Raw genomic sequence first — 21,821 nt, 5'->3', positions numbered from 1 at the left:
CTGCTGCAACCTCTTTGGAAAACAGTATGGTGGTTCCTCAAAAATTTAAAATAGAGCCTCCCTACAACCCAGCAATTGCACAACTAGTTATTTATCCATAGGATAAAAAATTATGATTTGAAGGGGTGTGTGCACCCCAATGTTTATAGCAGCACTACAAACAATAACAAAAGTATGGAAAGAGCCCAAATGTTCATCAACTGATGAATGGAGAAAGAATGGAGTATAAAATCTCTCGCCATCAAAAAGAAAGAAATCTTTCCATTTGCAATGACATGGAGGGAGCTAGAGTGTACTATGCTCAGCGAAGTAAGCCAAAGACAAATACCATATGACTTCACTCATGTGTGGAACTTAAATACCAAAACATATGAACATAGGGGAAGGGAAAAAAGAGACAGAAGGAGGCAACCATGAGACTCTTAACTATAGAGAACAAACTGAGAGTTGATGGATGGAGGCGGGAGGGATATGGGCTAAATGGGCAATGGGCACTAAGGAGGGCACCTTAATTGTTGTGATGAGCCCTGGTGTACTCATCCCAATGAGTGTCCTCCTTAATACCCATTACCCATTTACCCCATCCTCCCACCCAAGACCCCTCCAGGAATCCTGAGTTTGTTCTCTATATTTAAGAGTCTCCTGTGTTTTGTTCTCCTCCCTGTATTTATATTGTTTTTGCTTCCCTTCCTTTATGTTCATGTTTTGTACCTTAAATTCCATATATTCATGAATTCATATGATATTTGTCTTTCTCTGACTAATTTCACTTAGCGTAATAAACTCTAGTTCCATCCATGTTGTTCCAAATGGCAGGATTTCATTCTTTTTGATTACCCAGTAATATTCCATTATATATATATCTATCACATCTTCTTATATATAATATATAATATATAACTATATAATATATAATTTATAATATTAATATAATTATAATAAATTATAATTTTATATAATATATAATACATTATATATAATATGTAATACATTATAATTATAATATAGTTAATATAATTATAATGTATAATATATAATTTATATAATATATATAATTATATAATATATAATCATATATATATAATCATATGTATATGTATATATCACATCTTCTTTATCCAGTCATCTGTCAATGGACACTTGGGTTCTTTCCATACTTTGGCCATTGCTGATAGTGCTGCTATAAATATTGGGGTACATGTGCTGCTTCAAAACAGCACACCTGTATCCTTTGGATAAATACTTAGTAGTGCAATTTCTGGGTTGTAGGGTAGTTCTCCTTTCAATTTTTTGAGGAACCTCCATACTGTTTTCCAGAGTGGCTACATCAGTTTGCATTCCCACCAGCAAGGCAAAAGGGTTCCTCTTTCTCTGCATCCTCGTCAACATTTGTCATTGCCTGAGTTGTTAATTTTAACCATTCTTACAGGTGTAAGGTGGTATCTCATTGTGGTTTTGATTTGTATTTCCCTGATGATGACTGATGTTGAGCCTCTCTTCATGTGTATGTTAGCCATCTGGATGACTTCTTTGGAAAAGTGTCTATTCATATATATTTGCCCATTTCTTCACTGGATGATTTGTTTTTTGGGTGTTGAGTTTGATAACTTCTTTATAGATTTTGGATACTAACTCTTTATCTGATATATCATTTGCAAATATCTTCTTCCATTCCATCAGTTGCATTTTGGTTTTATTGATTGTTTCCTTCACTGTGCAGATTTTTATCTTCATGAGGTCCCAATAGTTCATTTTTGCTTTTGTTTTCCTTGCCTCCAGAGACGCGTTGAATAAGTAATTGCTGCTGCCAAAGTCAAAGAGGTGTTTTCCTGCTTTCTCTTCTAGGACTTTAATGTCTTCCTGTCTTACTTTTAGGTCTTTAATTCATTTTTTTTAAATTTTTTTTAACGTTTATTTATTTTTGAGACAGAGAGAGACAGAGCATGAATGGGGGAGGGGCAGAGAGAGAGGGAGACACAGAACCAGAAGCAGGCTCCAGGCTCTGAGCCATCAGTCCAGAGCCCGATGAGGGGCTCGAACTTACAGACCGCGAGACTGTGACCTGAGCTGAAGTCGGCGCTTAACGGACTGAGCCACCCAGGTGCCCCAGGTCTTTAATTCATTTTGAGTTTATTTTTGTGTATGGTGTAAGAACGTGGTTCAGGTTCATTTTTCTGCATGTCCAGTTTTTTCAACACCGTTTGCTGAAGAGACTGTCTTTACTCCATTGGATATTCTTTCCTGCTTTGTCTAAGATTAGTTGGCCATATGTTTGTGGGTTTATTTCTGGGTTTTCTATTCTGTTCCATTGATATGCGTGTCTGTTTTTGTGCCAATAACATACTGTCATAATGATTACACTTTCATAATACAGCTTGAAGTCTGGAATTGTGAGACCTCCAGCATTGGTTTTCTTTTTAACATTATATTAGCTATGCAGCCTTTTTTCTGGTTCCATACAAATTTTAGGATTGTTTATTCTACCTCTGTGAAGAATGCTGGTGTTATTTTGATAGGGACTGCATTGAATATGTAGATTGCTTTGGGTACTATTGACATTTTAACAATATTTGTTATTCCAATCCATGAGAATGGAATATTTTTCCATTTTTTGTGTCTTCTACAATTTCTTTCATGAGGTTTCTATAGTTTTCAGTGTATAGATTTTTCACCACTTTGGTTAGGTTTATTCCTAGTTATTTTGTGGTTTTGGCACAATTGTGAGTGGGATCAATTGCTTGTTTTTTCTTTCTGTTGCTTCATTATTGGTGTATAGAAATGCAACTGTTTTCTGTGCACTGATTTTCTACTCTGTGACTTTGCTGAATTAATAGGTCAGTTCTAGCCATTTTTGGTTGAGTCTTTGAGTTTTCCATGTAGAGTAGCCTGTCATCTTAGAAAAGTAAAAGTTTGACTTCTTTGACTATTTGGATGCCTTTTATTTCACTTTGTTGTCTCATTGCTGAGGCTAGGACTATGTTGAATAACAATAGTGAGAGTGGACATCTCTGTGGTGTTAACCTTAGGGGGAAGCTCTCAGTATTTCCCAATTGAGGATGACATTAGTGGTGGGTCTTTCTTTCACATATGGCTTTTATGATCTTGTGGTATGATCCTTCTATCCTTACTTTCTTGAGGGTTTTTATCAAGAAAGGTGTATTTTGTCAAATCATTTCTCTGCATCTATTGAGAGAATCATGTAGTTCTTATTCTTTCTTTTATTAATGTGATGTATCACATTGATTTGGAGATATTGAACCAGCCGTGCATCCGAGGTATAAATCCCACTTGGTCATGGTGAATAATTTTTTTAATGTATTGTTGAATCCGGTTGGCTAATATCTTGTTGAGGATTTTTACATTCACGTTCATCAGGGAAATTGGTCTATAGTTCTCCTTTTTAGTGGGGTCTTTGTCTGGTTTTGGAATCAAGGTAATGCTGGCTTCATAGAAAGAGTTTGGAAGTTTTCCTTCCATTTCTATTTTTTTTTGGAACAGCTTCAAGACAATAGGTGTTAACTCTTCCTTAAATGCTTGGTAGAATTCCCCTGGAAAGCCATCTAGCCTTGGACTCTTGCTTTCTGGCAGATTTTTGATTACTAATTACATTTCCTTACTGGTTATGGGTCTGTTCAACTTTTCTATTTCTTCCTGTTTCAGATTTGGTAGTGTATATGTTTCTAGGAATTTGTCTATTTCTTCCAGATTACACATTTTATCGGCATATAATTACTCATAATATTCTCTTATTAATGTTTTTATTTCTGTTGTGTTGGTTGTGATCTCTCCTCTTTCATTCTTGATTTTATTTATTTGGGTCCTTTCCTTTTCCTTTTTGATCAAACTGGCTATTGGTTTATCAATTTTGTTAATTCTTTCAAAGAACCAGATTCTGGTTTCATTGATCTGTTCTACTGCCTTTTTGGTTTCGATAGCATTAATATGTGCTCTAGTCTTTATTATTTCCTGTCTTCTGCTGGTTTTGAGTTTTATTTGCTGTTCTTTTTCCAACTCCTTAAGGCGTAAGGTTAGAATGTGTATCTGAGATCTTTCTTCCTTCTTTAGGAAGGCCTGGATTGTTATATACTTTCCTCTTATGACCATCTTTGCTTCATCCCAGAGGTTTTGGGTTGTGCTGTTATCATTTTCATTGACTTCCATATACTTTTTAATTTCCTCTTTAACTGTTTGGTTAGCCCATTCATTCTTTAGTAGGATGTTCTTCAGTCTCCAAGTACATGTTACCTTTCCAAATTTTTTCTTATGGTTGATTTCGAGTTTCATAGCATTGTGGTCTGAATTTGCATGGTATGATCTCAATCTTATTGTACTTACTTAGGTGTGTTGATTTGTGTCCCAGTATATGGTCTATTCTGGAGAACGTTCCATGTGCACTGGAGTAGAATGTATATTCTGCTGCTTTAGGATGAAATGTTTTGAACGTATCTAAGTCCTTCTGGTCCAGTGTGTCATTCAAAGCCATTGTTTCCTTGTTGGTTTTTTTATTAGATGGTCTGTCCATTGCTGTGAGTAGGGTGTTGAAGTCTCCTACTATTATGGTATTACTGACGATGAGTTTCTTTATGTTTGTGATTAACTGATTTATATACTTGGGTTCTTCCACATTTGGCACATAAATGTTTACAATTGTTAGGTCTTCTTGGTGGATAGACACTTTGATTATGATATAATGCCCTTCTGCATCTCTTGATACAGTCTTTATTTTAAAGTGTGGATTCTGTGATATGAGTATGGCTACTCCGGCTTTCTTTTGTTGACCATTAGCACAATAGATGGTTCTCCATCCCCTTATTTTCAATCTGAAGGTATCTTTAGGTCTAAAGTGGGTCTCTTGTAAACAGCATATAGATGGATCTTGTTTTCTTATCCATTCTGTTTACCTTATGTCTTTTGATTGGAGCATTGAGTCCTTTGACGTTTAGAGTGAATACTGAAAGATATGAATTTGTTGCCATTATGATGGTTGTAGAGATGGAGTTTCTGGTGGTGTTCTCTGGTCCTTTCTAATCTTTGTGGCTTTTGATATATATATATATATATATTATAATATATATATACCTTTTCTCCCCTCAGAGAGTCCCCCCTAAAATCCTTAAAGTCCTTTCTAATCTTTGTGGCTTTTGATATATATATATAATATAATATATATATACCTTTTCTCCCCTCAGAGAGTCCCCTTAAAATCTTGCAGGGCTGGTTTAGTGGTCACAGACCCCTTTAATTTTTGTTTGTCTGGGAAACTTTTTATCTCTCCTTCTGTTTTGAATGACAGCCTTGCTGGATAAAGAATTCTTGGCTGCATATTTTTCTGATTCGGCACACTGAATATATCCTGCCACCCCTTTCTGGCCTGCCAAGTTTTTGTGGATAGGTCTGCTGCAAACCTGATCTGTCTTCCCTTGTAGGTTAGGGACTTTTTTTCCCTTGCTGCTTTCATGATTCTCTCCTTGCCTGAGTATTTTGTGAATCTGACTATGATATGCCTTGTTGATGGTCGGTTTTTGTTGAATCTAATGGGGGTCCTCTGTACTTCCTGGATTTGGATGTCTGTGTATTTCCCCAGGTTAGGAAAGTTTTCTGCTTTGTTTTGCTCACATAACTCTTCTGCCCTTATTTCTCTCTCTTCCTCTTTTGGGACCCCTATGATTCTGATGTCGTTCCTTATTAATGAGCCACTGATTTCTCTAATTCTTAAATCATGTTCTTTTGCCTTAATCTCCCTCTTTTTTTTCTGCTTCATTATTCTCCATAAGTTTGTCCTCTATATCACTGATTCTCTGTTCTGCCTCATCTATCTTTGCCGCTGTGGCATCCATCCATGATTGCAGCTCAGTTATAGCATTTTTTATTTCATCTTGACTAGTTTTAACTTCTTTTATCTCTGCAGAAAGGGATTCTAATCTATTTTTGACTCCAGCTAGTATTCTTATTATCCTGATTCTAAATTCCAGTTCAGACATCTTGCTTGTATCTGTGTTGGTTAAATCCCTGGCTGTCATTTCTTCATGCTCTTTCTTTTGGGGTGAATTCCTTCGTTTTGTCATTTTGAAGGGAGAAAATGAATTAATGAGGTAGAAAAATTGAAATTTATAAAACTAAAATTTAAAAATATTAAAATTAAAAATTAAACACACACACAAAAAAAATTGAATAGATAATGCTAGATCCTGGGTGTGTTTTGGTCTGGGTGTCGAAAATCGTTTGACAGATTAGAGAAAAAAAGGAGGAGGGAGAAAAGAAAAAAAGAGGAAATCATTTGAGAATTTGAAAAATGAATACCCTGAAGTAGACTAAAATGAGATGATGGGGGTAAATTAGAATTTCAAAGAATATACACAAAAGTAAAGAATATAGTAGAAAAAAAAATTAAAGAAAAATATTTTAATAAAAATTAAAAATAAATATGAATGCTTTCTTTTTCTGTATTCAAGAAAAAAGAAAAGAAATGAAAAAGAGAGAAAAGATTAAAAAAGAAAGAAACAACAAGGAAATCGTTTGAAAATTTGAGAAAGTGAATACACTGTAGTAGATTAAAATAAAATGATGAAAGTAAAATATAATTTGAAAAAAATTACATAAAAGCAAAAATACAGTTAAAAATTAAATAAAAATATTTTTAATAGAAATATAATGTAAAAATGATTTTTTTCTCTTTCTGCATTCAAGAAAAAGAAAAGAAAAAAAATAAAAAGAAAAAGAAAGAAAAAAGAAAAAGGAAATTGTTTGAAAATTTTAAAAGGTGAATACACTGAAGTAGACTAAAATAAAATGATGAAAGTAAAATAGAATTTGAAAAAGTTTACACAGAAGTAAAAAAGTAATAATAAATATTAAAGAAAAATATTTTTAATAAAAATTGAAAATAAAAATGAATTTTTCCCTTTCTGTATTCAAGAAAAAGAAGTGTAAAAGAGAAAAAGAAAGAAAGAAAGAAAGAAAGAAAGAAAGAAAATAGAATAGATGAACCTACTAACAGATTGAAGTAGGATTGAAATTACTTCGTTTTCCTCTAGAAGTCAGTTTCTGTAGTGCTTTATAGTCCATAAACTAAGCCAGCGGTGAGACTTGTGTTCTTGAGAGTGAAGTTGGTCCATTTGGGCAGGACTCAGTGTAACAGCTCCATTCTCCACTAGATGGCACTGCTAACCTACTGGGGTGGATTGTTGTGGCACTCGTAGGTGCATATTCGCATGCACAGGAGTGGTTAAAATGGCACCACCCAGCTACCCAGTCTGTTGTCCAAAATCAACAATCGCACACCCATCCTCTGTCTTCAGCTCTCATCCACTCCCCGTTTTTTCACTCTCCATGACCAGGCCCCAAGCAGTATCTCTGTCCCAAGTTTTGTCTCAGATGCAGCTATTTTCCCTGGCCCCTTACTTCTGAAGGACTGCGGCTTTGAACCATTCCACCCCTCTGTGGGAGGGTCTCACCAAGCAATGGCCCAATGAGCAATGGCCAAATGTCAGCTGCACCCAGGGTCTTACTGGACCCTGCTGCTGCCGGTGCCCCGAGACTACAGCAAGGTGCCAGCCCACCCCAGAAAAAGTTCGTGAGATAGTGTAGCAGCAGCGTTTCAAGGATTATGGAAGATCACAACACACATCTGGCACCAGGCTTCACCCTTAATGACCTTGTTCCAGCACCAGCGAGTGTGGCCATTTTCTGGGGTCTGCTGGGAACAGGTGGCTTCAACAGTCTCTACCAAGTGTCCTTTCAGCAGTGGAACCACTATTCCCCATGTAGCCCGAGACCCTGCCAGACCCCACTCAGCTCCTGAGGATTCACCCTTCCCACCAGAGCACCACCAGGTATCGAGCTGTGGAGTTGCAGCCTTTGCACTCCCCTTGTTTACAGTCTTAATGGAATTTAAACCCTCTCGTTTATCCTTTCTACCTTTTTATTTTAGTCCCTGCAGCTGTTTCCAATTTTCCACTTTCTCTCCAGCTGCTCTTGGAGAGGGGTGCTTTTCCCATATTCTACCCCCCCCCCCCCCCCAGTCTCCATCCTCTCTCCACCCGCAAAAGCGTTCCTTATCCTCAGTGGCTTCTCACTCCCCAAATTCACCTCTCCACGTTGTGTACCTGCTGAATTCTGTGGTTCAGGTTGTACAGATTGTTGTGTTAATCTTCAAATCAGTTTTCTATGTGTGTAGGATGGTTTAGTGTTGGTCTAGCTGTATTTCATGGACACAAGACAGACAAAAAACTTCCATGCTGTTCCACCATCTTGGCTCCTCCCTCTGTTTAGATGTTCTATCCATTGCTATAGGTGGAGTGTTGAAGTCCCCTACCTTTATGGTATTATCATCAATGAGTTTCTTTATGTTTGTGATTAATTTATTTGTATATTTGCAATCTTACACATTGGGGTCATAAATATTTATAATTGTTAGGTCCTTATGGTGGAAAGACCCCTTAATTACGATATAATGCCCTTCTTCATCTCTTTTTACAGTCTTTATTTTAATTTTTTTAATGTTTATTTATTTTTAAGAGATGGAGAGACAGAGTGCAAGTGGGGAAGGGGCAGAGGGAGAAAGAGAGAGATACAGAATCCAAAGCAGGATCCAGGCTCTGAGCTGTCAGCACAAACCCTGATGCAGGGCTTGAACCCACCAACTGTGAGATCATGACCTGGGCCAAAGTCAGACACTTAACCACCTGAGCCACCCAGTCTTTATATTAAAATCTAGATTGTCTGATATAAGTATGGCTACTCTGGCTTTCTTTTGGTGACCATTACTAGCATGATAAATGGTTCTCCATCCCCTTATTTTCAATCTGCACGTGTCTTTAGGTCTAAAATGGGTCTCTTACAAACAGCATATAGATGGATCTTGTTTTCTTATCCATTCTGTTACCTCATGCCTTTTGATTGGAGCCTTTAGTCCATTGAAATTTAGAATGAGTACTGAAAGATATGAATTTATTACCATTGTGTTGCCTGTAGAGTTGGAGTTTCTGGTGGTGTTCTCTGGTCCTTTCCAGTCTTTGTTGCTTTTGGTCTTTTTTTCTTTTGTTCCATCTTTTCTCCCTTCAGAGTCCTCCTTAAAATTTCATGCAAGGCTGGTTTAGTGGTCATGAAATCCTTTAGTTTTTGTTTGTCTGGGAAACTCTTTATCTCTCCTTCTATTTTGAATGACAGCCTTGCTGGATAAGGAATTCTTGCTTACATATTTTTCCAATTCAGCACGTTGAATCTACCCTGCCACTCCTTTCTGTCCTGCCAAGTTTCTGTGGATAGGCCTGATGCAAACCTGATCTGTCTTCCCTTATAGGTTAAGGACTTTCCCCCCTTGCTGCTTTCATAGTTCTTTCCTTGTGTATTTTGTGAATTAGACTATTTTATGCCTTGTTGATGGTCAGTTTTTGTTTAATCTAATGGGAGTTGTCTGTGCTTCTTGGATTTTGATGTCTGTGTCTATCCCCAGGTTAGGAAAGTTTTCTGCTATGATTTGTTCACATAAACCTTCTACCCCCTTTTCTCTCTCTTCATTTTCTGGGACTCCTATGATTCAAATGTTATTCCTTTTTAATGAGTCACTGAGATCTCTAATTCTTATATTGTGCTCTTTTGCCTTAGTTTCCCTCTTTTTTTCCTGTTTCATTATTCTCCCTAATTTTGTCTTCTGTATAACTGATTCGCTGCTCTGCTTCATCCATCCTTGCCTCCATGGCATCTCAGTTATAACATTAATTTCATCTGGATTAGATTTTACTTCTTTTATCTTCACAGAAAGGGATTCTATGCTTTTTTTCAACCCCAGCTGGAATTCTTACTATCGTGGTTATAAATTCTAGTTCAGACATCTTGCTCTTATCCATGTTGATTAAGTCCTTGACTGTCATTTCTTCCTGTTCTTTCTTTTGGGGTAAATTCCTTCATTTTGTCATTTTGGAGGAAGAAAAAGAATTAATAAAACAGAAAATAAAAATTAAGAAATTAAAAACAACATGAAAACATTAAATAAAGGAAGCTAGATCCTAGGTGTGTTTTGGTCTGATTGTTGGAAGAAGTTTTATAGAATAGAGGAAAAAGGAAAAGAAAGGAAAAGGGGAAAAAGTAAGAAGTTTAAAAATTTAAAAAGATGTATATAATAAAATAGAATAAAATGAAATGATGGAAGTAAAATAAAATTTTAAAATTTACAAAAAATAAAAATATTGCAAAATAATTTTAATTACAAAAAATGGAAAGTTAAAATAATGTTTTCTCTTTCTGTATCCAAGAATAAGAAAAGAAAAAGAAATGGGAAAAAAATGGACCAGCAAGCAGAATGAAATCTGAATGAAATTACATACAATTTCCCTTAGAAGTCTATCTAGGAAGCACACTATAGTCTGTACTAAGTACTAAGTACTAGTACTAGTACTAAGTACTAAGTACTAGTACTAAGTACTAAATAGTACTAAGAAATAGTCTGTACTAAGCCTGTACTAAGCAGGAGAGACTTGTGGTGGTCCTCTAAGTCTTGAGCTTGGTTGGTGCATTTGGGCAGGGCTTGGTGTAATGGCTCCATTCTCCACTAAGTGGTGCTGCTTAGCTTACTAGTGTGTATTGGTGTAGCACACATGTGCATGTAGTGTTTGTGCATGTGTGGGAGAGGTGAAAATGGTATTACCAAGCTTCCCACTCTCCGGTATCAGAACTCTGCACTCTCACCGACCAGCAACCAAGCAACCAAAGAGAGAGAGGGAGATACAGAATCCAAAGCAGGTTCCAGGCTCTGAGTTGTCAGCACAGAGCCTGATGCGGGGCTTGAACCCACCAGCCATGAGATCATGATCTGAGCAGAAGTCAGACACTTACCCAACTGAGCCACCCAGTCTTTATTTTAAAATCTAGATTTTCCCCACTTCTACTCTGTTCACGTCCAAGCTGTCAGCCCACCAGCCGACACTTCCCTCCTGAATTATATCTCAGGTGGGGCTGTGTTTCCAAACCATTCACCTCTGAGAGCCCTGTGGCTTGGACCCGCTCTGACTCTCTGGGGGACGGTCTTATTGAGCAATGACCAGCTGCCTTCTTGCCCCACAGAAAGTTTGTGGTATGGCAATGCAGCAGAGGTTTAGAGATTATGATAAAACACAACACACATCTGGTACCAGGAATCACCGCCCCCTGGCATTTTTGTTACAATACCAGCAAACATGGCTGTTCTCTGGGCTCTGCTGGGACCTTTGCCTATGGGGAGGCCATATGGCCTCTACCAAATGTCCTCCTTGCAGAGAAATTGCCTCTCCCTGTGTGGCCTATGGACCCCTCAGACCTCACTGCCTGTTCCTGATCAGTCGTCATTCCCACCAGAGCACTGTGAAGTATTGAGCTCCAGAATTTCTGACTGTTTTCCCTGTTTATAGAGTCCTAATGGTATTGAAACCCTCTCCTTTCTCCTTTCTCCCTTTCCTATTCAGTCACTTGTGGGTGTCCCCACTCTTTCTCTTTCTCTCCAGCTACTTTCAGGGAGAATGCTTTTCCTGGATACTCCCCCTTTTCTCTGTCATGTGTCCACAAATACAGCCCCCTCTTCTCCTCTCTCACCCAGTTTGCCTATCTGTGCCACATACCTGCCAAGGTCTGTGGCTCAAGTTATGCATTGTTGGGTTAATCCTCAGGTCAATTTTCTAAGTGTGCAAAATGGTTTGGTGCCAATTTACCTGCATTTCAGGGACAAGAGAAGCTGAGAACTTCCATGCTGCTCTGACATCTTGGCCCCTCCCCTACCTGTTGTTCTCTTTTTTAATGAAGTCTTTATCTGGTTTTGGTATCAAGGTAATGCTGGCCTCTTTGAATTAATTTAGAAGTTTTCCTTCCTTATTTCTATTTTGGAATAGTTTAAGAAGAATAAGGATTAATTCTTCTTTAAAGAATTAATTCAACTGTAGAATTCAACTGTAAAAGCATCTTGCCCTGGACTTTTGTTGGTATATATGTTTCCTGGGGCAAGGGCAACAAAGGTACAAATAAAGTATTGGGACTACATCAAAAGAAAAAGCCTCTGCACAGTGAAGGGAACAGTCAACAAAACTTAAAGGCAACCTACAGAATGGGAAAATATAGTTGCAAATGACATATCGAATAAAGGGTTAGTATCCAAAATACATAAAGAATTTTTAAAACTCAACACCCAAAAAATGAATAATCCAGTTAAAAATGGGCAGAAGATATGAATAGACATTTTTCCAAGGAAGACATACAGATGGCCAACAGACACATGAAAAGATGCTCAATATCACTCATCGTCAGGGAAAAATAAATCAAAACTACAATGAGATATCATTTCACACCTGTCAGAATAGCTAAAATCAACAACACAAGAAGCAACAAGTGTTGGAGAGGGTGTGGAGAAATAGGAACCATGGTGCACTGTTGGTGAGAATGCAAACTGGTGCAGCCACTGTGGAAAACAGTGTGGGAGTTCTTCAAAATTTAAAAATAGAATTACTCCATGATCCAATAATTTCAAAAACACTAATTTGAAATGATACATGCACCCTTATGTTTATTGTAACATTATTTACAACAGCCAAATTATGGAAGCAGCCCAAATGTGTACTGATAAATGAATGGATAGAGAAGATGTGAGATATATATATACATATGTGTGTGTGTGTGTGTGTGTAATTCAGCCATAAAAAATGAAATCTGTCCATTTGCAACAACATGGGTGAAGGTAGAGAGTATAATGCTAAGTGAAATACATCAAAGACAAATACCACATGATTTCACTCATATGTATAATTTAAAGAGTAAAACAAAGGAACAACGGAAAAAAGAGAGACAGAGAGAGGGAAACCAAGAAACAAGTTATTAACTATAAAGAACAAATTGATGGTTACTAGTGAGTGTGAAGGGGTGGGGATGGGTAAATTTGGTGATAAGTATTAAATAGTACACTTATCATAATGATCACTGAGTAACATATCAAATCCCTATATTGTACACCTGAAACTAATATAACACTGTATGTTAACTACTGGAATTTTAAAAACTTATTTAAAATTATGCTAAATAAAAGAAGGCATATACATAAGGTCACATATTGTTTGATTTCATTTATATGAAATATATGGCATAGGTAAATCCTTTGACACAAAGCGAATTAGTTGTTGTCAGGATCAGAGGGGACGGGAGAATGAAAAATTGTTATTTAATTGATATTGATTTTCTTTATAGAGTGATGAAAATATTTTGGAACTAGATAGAAGTTATGTTTGCACAACATTGCAAGTTTACTAAATATCACTGAATTGTATACTTTAAAATGGTTAACTTTATATTATATGAATTTTACTTTCATTTAAAAAAGTAAAGCATCAGAAAACTGTTAGAGAGACTCAGTCATCCTAAGGACCTCTGATTTATCCAAATATTGAAATATCATGATTTAGAAACAGCAGAAATGTGGTGGGAGATTTCAGGATTGAAAATCTAGAAATCAGGATTCTGACTCCACTATTAATTAGCTTCATGAACTGAGGCAGGTCTTATAACATCTATGAATATCAGTTTTTGTGTTTTCAAAATAAGTTTCAAGTTTCCTTCTCTTATCATAAAAACATTTCAGAAGTGTCACCCACAAAAAAAAAAGAGTTCTATAAAAGATGCTTACACACAAACATACCCATACAACCTTATGGTCTTGTTGTGAGAAACAGAACTAGCCAATGGGTGGGAAAAGCACTTGATGTGAAAGGGATAGCTGAATTTAAAATAACCAAATTTGATTCATTCAGAAAGCAATTATTTAGCACCTATTATATGTCAATGTGATAGACATTGAGGATATACAGATAAGTAAGCACTATCTTTTCAAAAGCCATCTAATCTAGTGGGGGAGACAGGTAAACAGATAATTACAGTACGACTAAGAGAAATGATATAGAAATTGATAGGATGCTCTGTAATCACACAGGTGTACCACCTCACTCATTCTGAAAAGATTTATCTTTCCATATGAAATAAAAGAAAAGCAAGTCCAGGGGCACCTGGCTGGCTCAGTCAGAAGAGCGAGTGACTCTTGATTCTGGGTCATGAGCTAGAGCTCCACGTTGGAAATAGATATTACTTAAAAATATTATTTTTGTTTCCCTTCCCTTATGTTCATCTGTTTTGTCTCTTAAAGTCCTCAGGGAGGGGGGATGGGCTAAATGGGTAATGGGCACTAAGGAATCTACTCCTGAAATCACTGTTGCACTATATGCTAACTAATTTGGATGTAAATTTTAAAAAATAAAAAATTAAAATTAAAAAGATAAATACATAAAAGTAAGACGTCAAAAAATAAAATAAAATATTTTTATTAAAAAAAATTAGCCAGCCAAAATAATGAGTAGGGAATGCCTGATCCAAGAAGATTAAGACAAAACAAATAGACTTACAAATACTTTAAACAAAATAGTGTCTGTAAGGAACTTTAAGCAGTTCAGTGTTACTGGAGCATGAACAACACAAGGAGTGGCAACAAACAAAGCTTATGAAATAAGCAGGGCCAACATCATGAAGAGCCTTGTGGGTCTTCAAAGGAGTTTAACTTTATCTTAAGGGCAATAAGTAGCCATTGGAGGGTTTCATGTACCCAGAATGCCATAATCAGGATTATATTTTAACATTATTTTTGCAGTATAGAGGATCAAGTGGAGGGGCCCAGTTTAGAAGCAGGAACATTGTTAGGAGATTACCACAGTAGTTCAGATATGGAGTGATGAGTGTTTGAATTAAGGCAATGAAAATAGAAAAAAGTGGATGAGTTTGAAATATTAGAAGATCAAAACCAGTAGGACTTGCCAGTCGACTTGGATCTGACAAGTAAGAAAAGGAAGTAATTCAAGGATGACTGTAGTTTCTAGGTTGAGTGACTGGATAGATAATGGTGCTACCAAGTGAAACTGAAAACTCAAGAGTACAATCTTTTTTTAGAGATAATATGATGAGTTCCACCTTGGACATGTTAACATTATGGTGCCTATGATGCACATCCAGGTGACAGCTTGGAAATTGTAGCTTAGAGATGAAGTAGGGTACATAGATCTGGGGATATCCAGAATATAAATGGTAGTTGAAAGTTAAAGAGTGGGTGCCTCAGGAGGATATACCAGATGTTCTTTGTAGAATCTTCTGTACACAAGATTAAGAATCCTTTATGATTCCTCTTCTATTGTCGTTACATTGAAGGAAACCTCCTATAGAAGTGGAAGTGATAAGTTTTAAGAGAGAACTGAACTGAGTGAAAATAACCACCTAATGAGTCATAAATGGAAGACTGTTCTAGATAGGAAGGAAATATAGGCAAGAAAAAAGTAAGTGCAAGATCTTCTGGTAAAACTGGTCTATAAATTGGTCAGCTATTGGGACCAGTATACAAAACTCAAACCAAGCCATTTAGGTCTTGATGTTGATACAGACAATACTTCTCCTACCATTGGCCTGCTGTGTTGACACCAGATTCTTCTACCTTGTGGTTCATGACTGGAACTATCAGTGCAGTGACCTAGAAACTATATTTGGAAGGCCATGTGCAAATTTCTCTGCCATGCCTTCACATGGAAGAAATTCACTTGGTTTATTTTTTGAAAGTCTAGAAGGAGTGTGAAGTAGGTTTCTAATTTTGCTCTGCTTAACCATAAATTAAGATCTTGTTTGGTCAGAATGACTAGTGCCCCATTTTTCCAGAAGCTCCACTCTATTCTCTGGGGTGTGTAACCTCTATTTATTAGGTTATTTTGTTGGCCAGGGGCTCACACTGTGCTTTGCTCTCATTACTCTGCCACTCCCATGGACTAGCTGCTTAAAAAACCAGACAGTGATCTCTGATTCACTCTTCCACCAATTCTATTCATATCTCTTCATTGCCTTTAGGTAATATGACCAAGCACCCCAAAACAGATGTCAAAAGCCTTGTGTACCACTCTGGAGTAACAAGTTCCTCCCAGGCCCTGGAGACAGGAAATCCAGCTGTAAGACCTCTCCTTCTGGCCCCACCCAGCAATGGCAGTATAGTTGGGGATATAAAGCCCTAAAATACTGGCTCTCATGGACTACTTTGAGCATCAGCAAGGCTGGCCCTATTTGAAGGCAGAGCAGAAAACTACGTACAAGTGATTTTCAGAGGAACCAAAAGGCCTCATTCTCCCAAAACATCTCTATTCACCTATCTACACTTTAGTACGCTTGGATTCACTCCTTTTGGTTAACAAACTGTGCCTCCAAAAATGTCCCAGAGGTAAACTGATATAGGAAAGGGCTCACAACTAAGTATTACATTACCTAGATTCTATCCCCATTTCTGCTATATGAACTTGAGCAAGTCTCTTCCCTTTTCTGGGCCTCGGTTTCCTCAATCTACTTCATAAGTAGAGAACAGATGAGATGATGTCTAAGGGTACTTCTGACCATAAAATTCTATATTAATTTGACCAAAGTTCAAACATAAATATCATCTTGAAGGGGCTACCATTTAATTTTTTAGTATTCATTGATCCATTTGTTTGAATTGACTATATATATCACTGGGAAAAGAGCCAGGGACATGGATAGGTCACATAAGGGGTCCCAAAAACACAGATACCCCTCATGGAAACAAATCCTGAAAGGGTAACCAGAGATTAAAAAGGTCTCATCTTCCTTTTTCTCTGGTTGTCTTATTCCCATCTCACCGTCCTCTATTCCCCACCATTGATCATCTCAGCTGGAAGAAGGTAAAAACCAGGTAGAGGGTATAGAGACACATTTGGGAAGATAGGTATGACCATCCAGGTTGAGGCAGCAAGACAAAATCCTAGATTATTTTCTAAAGAGGTCCAGATTGAGGACTTATATACAGCAACCCCAGGGTGCGCTACCTTAGAGAATCAGATGGTGGTTTTCCCAAAGGGAAGTGATGGTGTTTTCAGAGGCTTAGGAAAGCAACCACTATGTGGTCTCTTTTTTTAGAGAGGAACGAAAGATGAGAGCTTAAAATCCCAGATATTCTACCCTGGATGACAGAGGGAAGGGGTCCTATAATGATAAGGGAGGCTAACATTTATAAGCACTTACTATGTGTCAAGTAATATTCTAAGTGCTTCATACAAATTGAAACAATCCTTATAACAATACTAAAAAGCAAGTGCTATTATTATTCCCATTTTATAAATGAGGACACTGAAGCACAGAGAGGCTAAGTAATTTCCTTAAATTTACACAGCCAAGAAGGTGTAGGTTCTGGATATAAACTCAGGCAGTCTGGCTTCAGGTCTTATGTTCTTAACCAAACTATAGAATGTAAGTATATTTTCTAATGTTACAGGTCAGAGCTGGTAAGATCCTTAGGGACCATTAAATGCCATCCCTTTATTTTATACATGAGAGAACTGAGCCTGAGAGAAAAAGGAACTTGTTGAATGTCAAACAGTGAGCAAGTGAAAATATAGGAGAGCTAGAGCCAGAGACCTGATCTGCTGACTCCCAACCAGTGTTCTTTCTACTATTGCTTCTGATCTTTTGTTTGATCTCTCACTTGAACTGCCTCCCAGCTGACATTGCCGACTTGGTCATTCCTACACTTTATCTGACAAGAGTAGAGAGGCAGACATTTTTGTAGTACTTTTTTTTAAAAAAAAATATAAATGAAACTAGATCTGGCTCCAATTAAGCATTTTCCAAATGATTAGGTCCCTAAATTCCAATATCACCTCTGTGGTGGTTACTGATAGAATATAAAGCCAATAATTTCCATCCATAAAGACATCAACACCCCACCATGCCAAGGCTCAAACCTTCTAAGCAGATGAGTGTTCAATGATGTATGAGGCCTGCCTTGGGCTCATACAGATCCATGGATTAAAATCTGAACTTTTTAAGGGTCATTTGTGAAAACCAATACTGAGCCAAACTGGAAAAATGTTGGCTGATTCATTGAGAAGTGATGAGTAGAGCTTGTGAAAGTGGAAATAGTGTTGGGCAGTGGGCTCTGGATGTAGTGAGGTTGGACTGGTTTATAGTGCCAACAATGTAAGCTGGCCAGTGGCAAAGAGATAGACAGCCTAAGTTCCCCCAAGGCCCAAGCTACTCTTCTTTTGGTATGGAATTGTTAATGGCTCACTGACTCAAGTGTTGAATTTCACAAAGCCATCCTCCCCACCCAACTCCTCACTTCAACCTTCCAATGCATGTGGGAAACAAAAGTCTCCAGTATAGATGGAAAGTTTTAAATGCCTCTTGTGAATTGAGCCTTCAACCCATATTAGGCAGTCTGTCCATTACCCCATTCTTTTATAGGCCACTGGGCTAAGCACACAACACTGAGTCTAGTGAAGCAGGGCACCCTCCCTGAGGGTGTGAGATCGGGGTCCAAGAGCTTTGGAAAGTCACAAGAGTCAAAGAGAAACCTTTTTCATACAGGGGAGGACAGTGATATCAAGAAGTTGATTGATGTCCCAAAGCAGTATTAGTAACACTTTCTATCTCATTCAGATTTTTTACTGTATAGGCTTGGCACAAAACCTTCCTACAATAAAGGTGGAAGAAGTGGCTGATTTTGAAGCAGGTGTGAAGAGAAATACAAATAATGCTCACTGCATTCACTCACTCATTTATTCATTCATTTAACCAGGCAACCACTATTATTTACCTACTATGTGTAAAGTATCATGTAAAATAGATATATATAAAGCAAAGGCTCATTCTTTCAAACTTACAAGCTTACATGCACAAGGATACATGGCGTATACACATCCCCAAACACTACTGAGTTGCACATAGAAAAGGCTTTTAAATTGTATAAAGGAGATAAGGAAGATAGGAAGATGGTGGAGTGAGAGAACCCTAGAGAAAGCAGTGAAGATGTCAGAAGAGTAGAGTGACCCTAAGCTTGCTTCATATCTCAAAAACAGCTAGACAAATATCAAATAATTCTCCAAGAAATTGATCTGGGGACTGAGAGAAAAAGCTACACAGTTACATGTAGAAAAAAGACCACTTTATGAAAGGTAGGAGTTGCGGGAAGGTGATTTGGGGAAGAAAAGAACCATAGGTGCTGTGGAGGGGATGGAGCCCTGAGCAAGGAGAGAGGAGTTAGAGAGAAATAGAGAAATTGTGGGAAAAAAAGGGATGAAAACATGCACAGGAAAACTCTTCCCCAAAACCATTGACTGGGAGAACAAGAGGGATTCAATACTGCAAGTTTTTTATAAGTAGCTAAGGACTAAAGTCTGAAGTTTTAGAGGTCCATGCAATCCATACGGTTGTGCCTGACATGCTTAGTGGTGCTCAAGTGAGGAAGGAAGACAGACACCCAGGAGCAGGCAAGATGGTCTAAGGATCCCTTGGGTTGTATGGGGAGAACAAGTTCCCCTTGTGGAGTGCATTTGGGAGAGGGAGAACTGTTCCTCTAGAGACAAAAGACCTTGAAGGCACCACTGAGCTGCCTCATTCACCAGTATAGGAATAAATACGCTGGCTGAGGGCAGCAAGCCTTGGTGCCAGGTTTCTGCTGTGATTGACATAGACTCCAAGCTGCAGCATGGTCACACAACCATTTTCTTGGACAAACTGGCACCCAGACACAGTGAAACAAGACTTTCTCCCAAAATATCAGCACTGACCCCAGCTGCAGGGGTCTCTGAAATTTGGAGTTTTGAAACCAAGCTGAACCGGAGGTAAAATACAGGAGTACAGTGCTGCCTGGCAGGCAGACAGCTCTGACACAGGGTGAGGGCAGGGATCTGACAGAAGCCAGGGACATGGGGGTGGAGGATATTTTTGTGCTTCTATGAAGGCTCGCTGAGGAATTGCAGGCGTGAGCTCCCCAGTACAGTGATAAGAGAGCAAGGCGATGCCATTTTCCCCTCTACCCATCATTACCAATGGACTTCAGTGAGCAAAACAGCACCAAAAGGAGGAGGCTGGATCCAAGATCACAAAGACCTTTATCCCTGAGTCTTGCAGGTGCATCTCCACTAGGACAAGTCAGCCAGATAATCAGTGCAAAAGGCCCTATCCCCAGAAGAACAGCAGAAACCCCTCACACGCATCAAGTCTGCTGATCATAGAATGCTGCGGAGTTTCAGCTCTACAGGAAACAATATCTAGCTTCTTTGTGGTTTTTTTTAAAGAGATTAAAGCAAATTTTATTTTATTTTATTCTTTATTTTCTTTATTTTATTTTTTAATATGAAATTTATTGTCAAATTTGTTTCCATACAACACCAGTGCTCATTCCAACAGGTGCCCTCTTCAATACCCATCACCCACCCTTCCCTCCCTCCCACCCCTCCCCCCCCCATCAGCCCTCAGTTTGTTCTCAGTTTTTAAGAGTCTCTTATGTTTTGGCTCCCTACCTCTCTAACCACTTTTTTTTCTTCCCCTCCCCCATGGTCTTCAGTTAAGTTTCTCAGGATCCACATAAGAGTGAAAACATATGGTATCTGTCTTTCTCTCTATGACTTATTTCACTTAGCATAACACTCTCCAATTCCATCCATGTTGCTACAAAAGGCCACATTTCATTCTTTCTCATTGCCACGTAGTATTCCATTGTGTATATATACCACAATTTCTTTATCCATTCATCAGTCCATGGATATTTAGTCTCTTTCCATAATTTGGCTATTGTTGAGAGTGCTGCTATAAACATTGGGGTACAAGTGCCCCTATGCATCAGCACTCCTGTATCCTTTGGGTAAATTCCTAGCAGTGCCACTGCTGGGTCATAGGGCAGATATATTTTTAATTTTTTGAGTAACCTCCACACTGTTTTGCAGAGTGGCTGCACTGGTTTGCATTCCCACCAACAGTGCAAGAGGGTTCCCGTTTCTCCACACCCTCGCCAGCATCTATAGTCTCCTTATTTGTTCATTTTAGCCACTCTGACTGGCGTGAGTTGATATCTGAGTGTGGTTTTGATTTGTATTTCCCTAAGGAGGAGCGACGTTGAGCATCTTCTCATGTACCTATTGGCCATCTGGATGTCTTCTTTAGAGAAGTGTCTATTCACGTTTTCTGTCATTTCTTCTGGATTATTTCTTTTTCGGGTGTGGAGTTTGGTGAACTCTTTATAGATTTTGGATACTAGCCCTTTGTCCGATATGTCATTTGCACATATCTTTTCCCATTCCGTTGGTTGCCTTTTAGCTTTGTTGATTGTTTCCTTGGCAGCGCAGAAGCTTTTTGTCTTCATGAGATCCCAATAGTTCATTTTTGCTTTTAATTCCCTTGCCTTTGGGGATGTGTCAAGTAAGAAATTGCTGCGGCTGAGGTCAGAGAGGTTTTTCCTGCTTTCTCCTCTAGGGTTTTGATGGTTTCCTGTCTCACATACAGGTCCTGTAACCATTTTGAGTTTATTTTTGTGAATGGTGTAAGAAAGTGGTCTAGTTTCATCCTTCTGCATGTTGCTGTCCAGTTCTCCCAGCACCATTTGTGAAAGAGACTGTCTTTTTTCCATTGGATTCCCCTTCCTGCTTTGTCAAAGATTAGTTGACATACTTTTGTGGGTCCAATTCTGGGGTTTGTATTCTATTCTATTGGTCTATGTGTCTGTTTTTGTGCCAATACCATGCTGTCTTGATGATTACAGCTTTGTAGTAGAGGCTAAAGTCTGGGATTGTGATGCCTCTTGCTTTGGTCTTCTTCTTCAAAATTACTTTGGCTATTCGGGGTCTTTTGTGGTTCCATACAAATTTTAGGATTGCTTGTTCTAGCTTTGAGAAGAATGCTGGTGCGATTTTGCTTGGGATTGCATTGAATGTATACATAGCTTTGGGTAGTATTGACATTTTGACAATATGTATTCTTCCAATCCATGAACACGTAATGTTTTT

The sequence above is a fragment of the Panthera onca genome, chromosome X (genome assembly GCF_046562875.1).
Source record: "Panthera onca isolate mPanOnc1 chromosome X, mPanOnc1 haplotype 2, whole genome shotgun sequence".
Taxonomy (NCBI): domain Eukaryota; kingdom Metazoa; phylum Chordata; class Mammalia; order Carnivora; family Felidae; genus Panthera; species Panthera onca.
The sequence above is the reverse complement of the archived record's forward strand: the minus strand, read 5'-3'. Positions refer to the sequence as shown.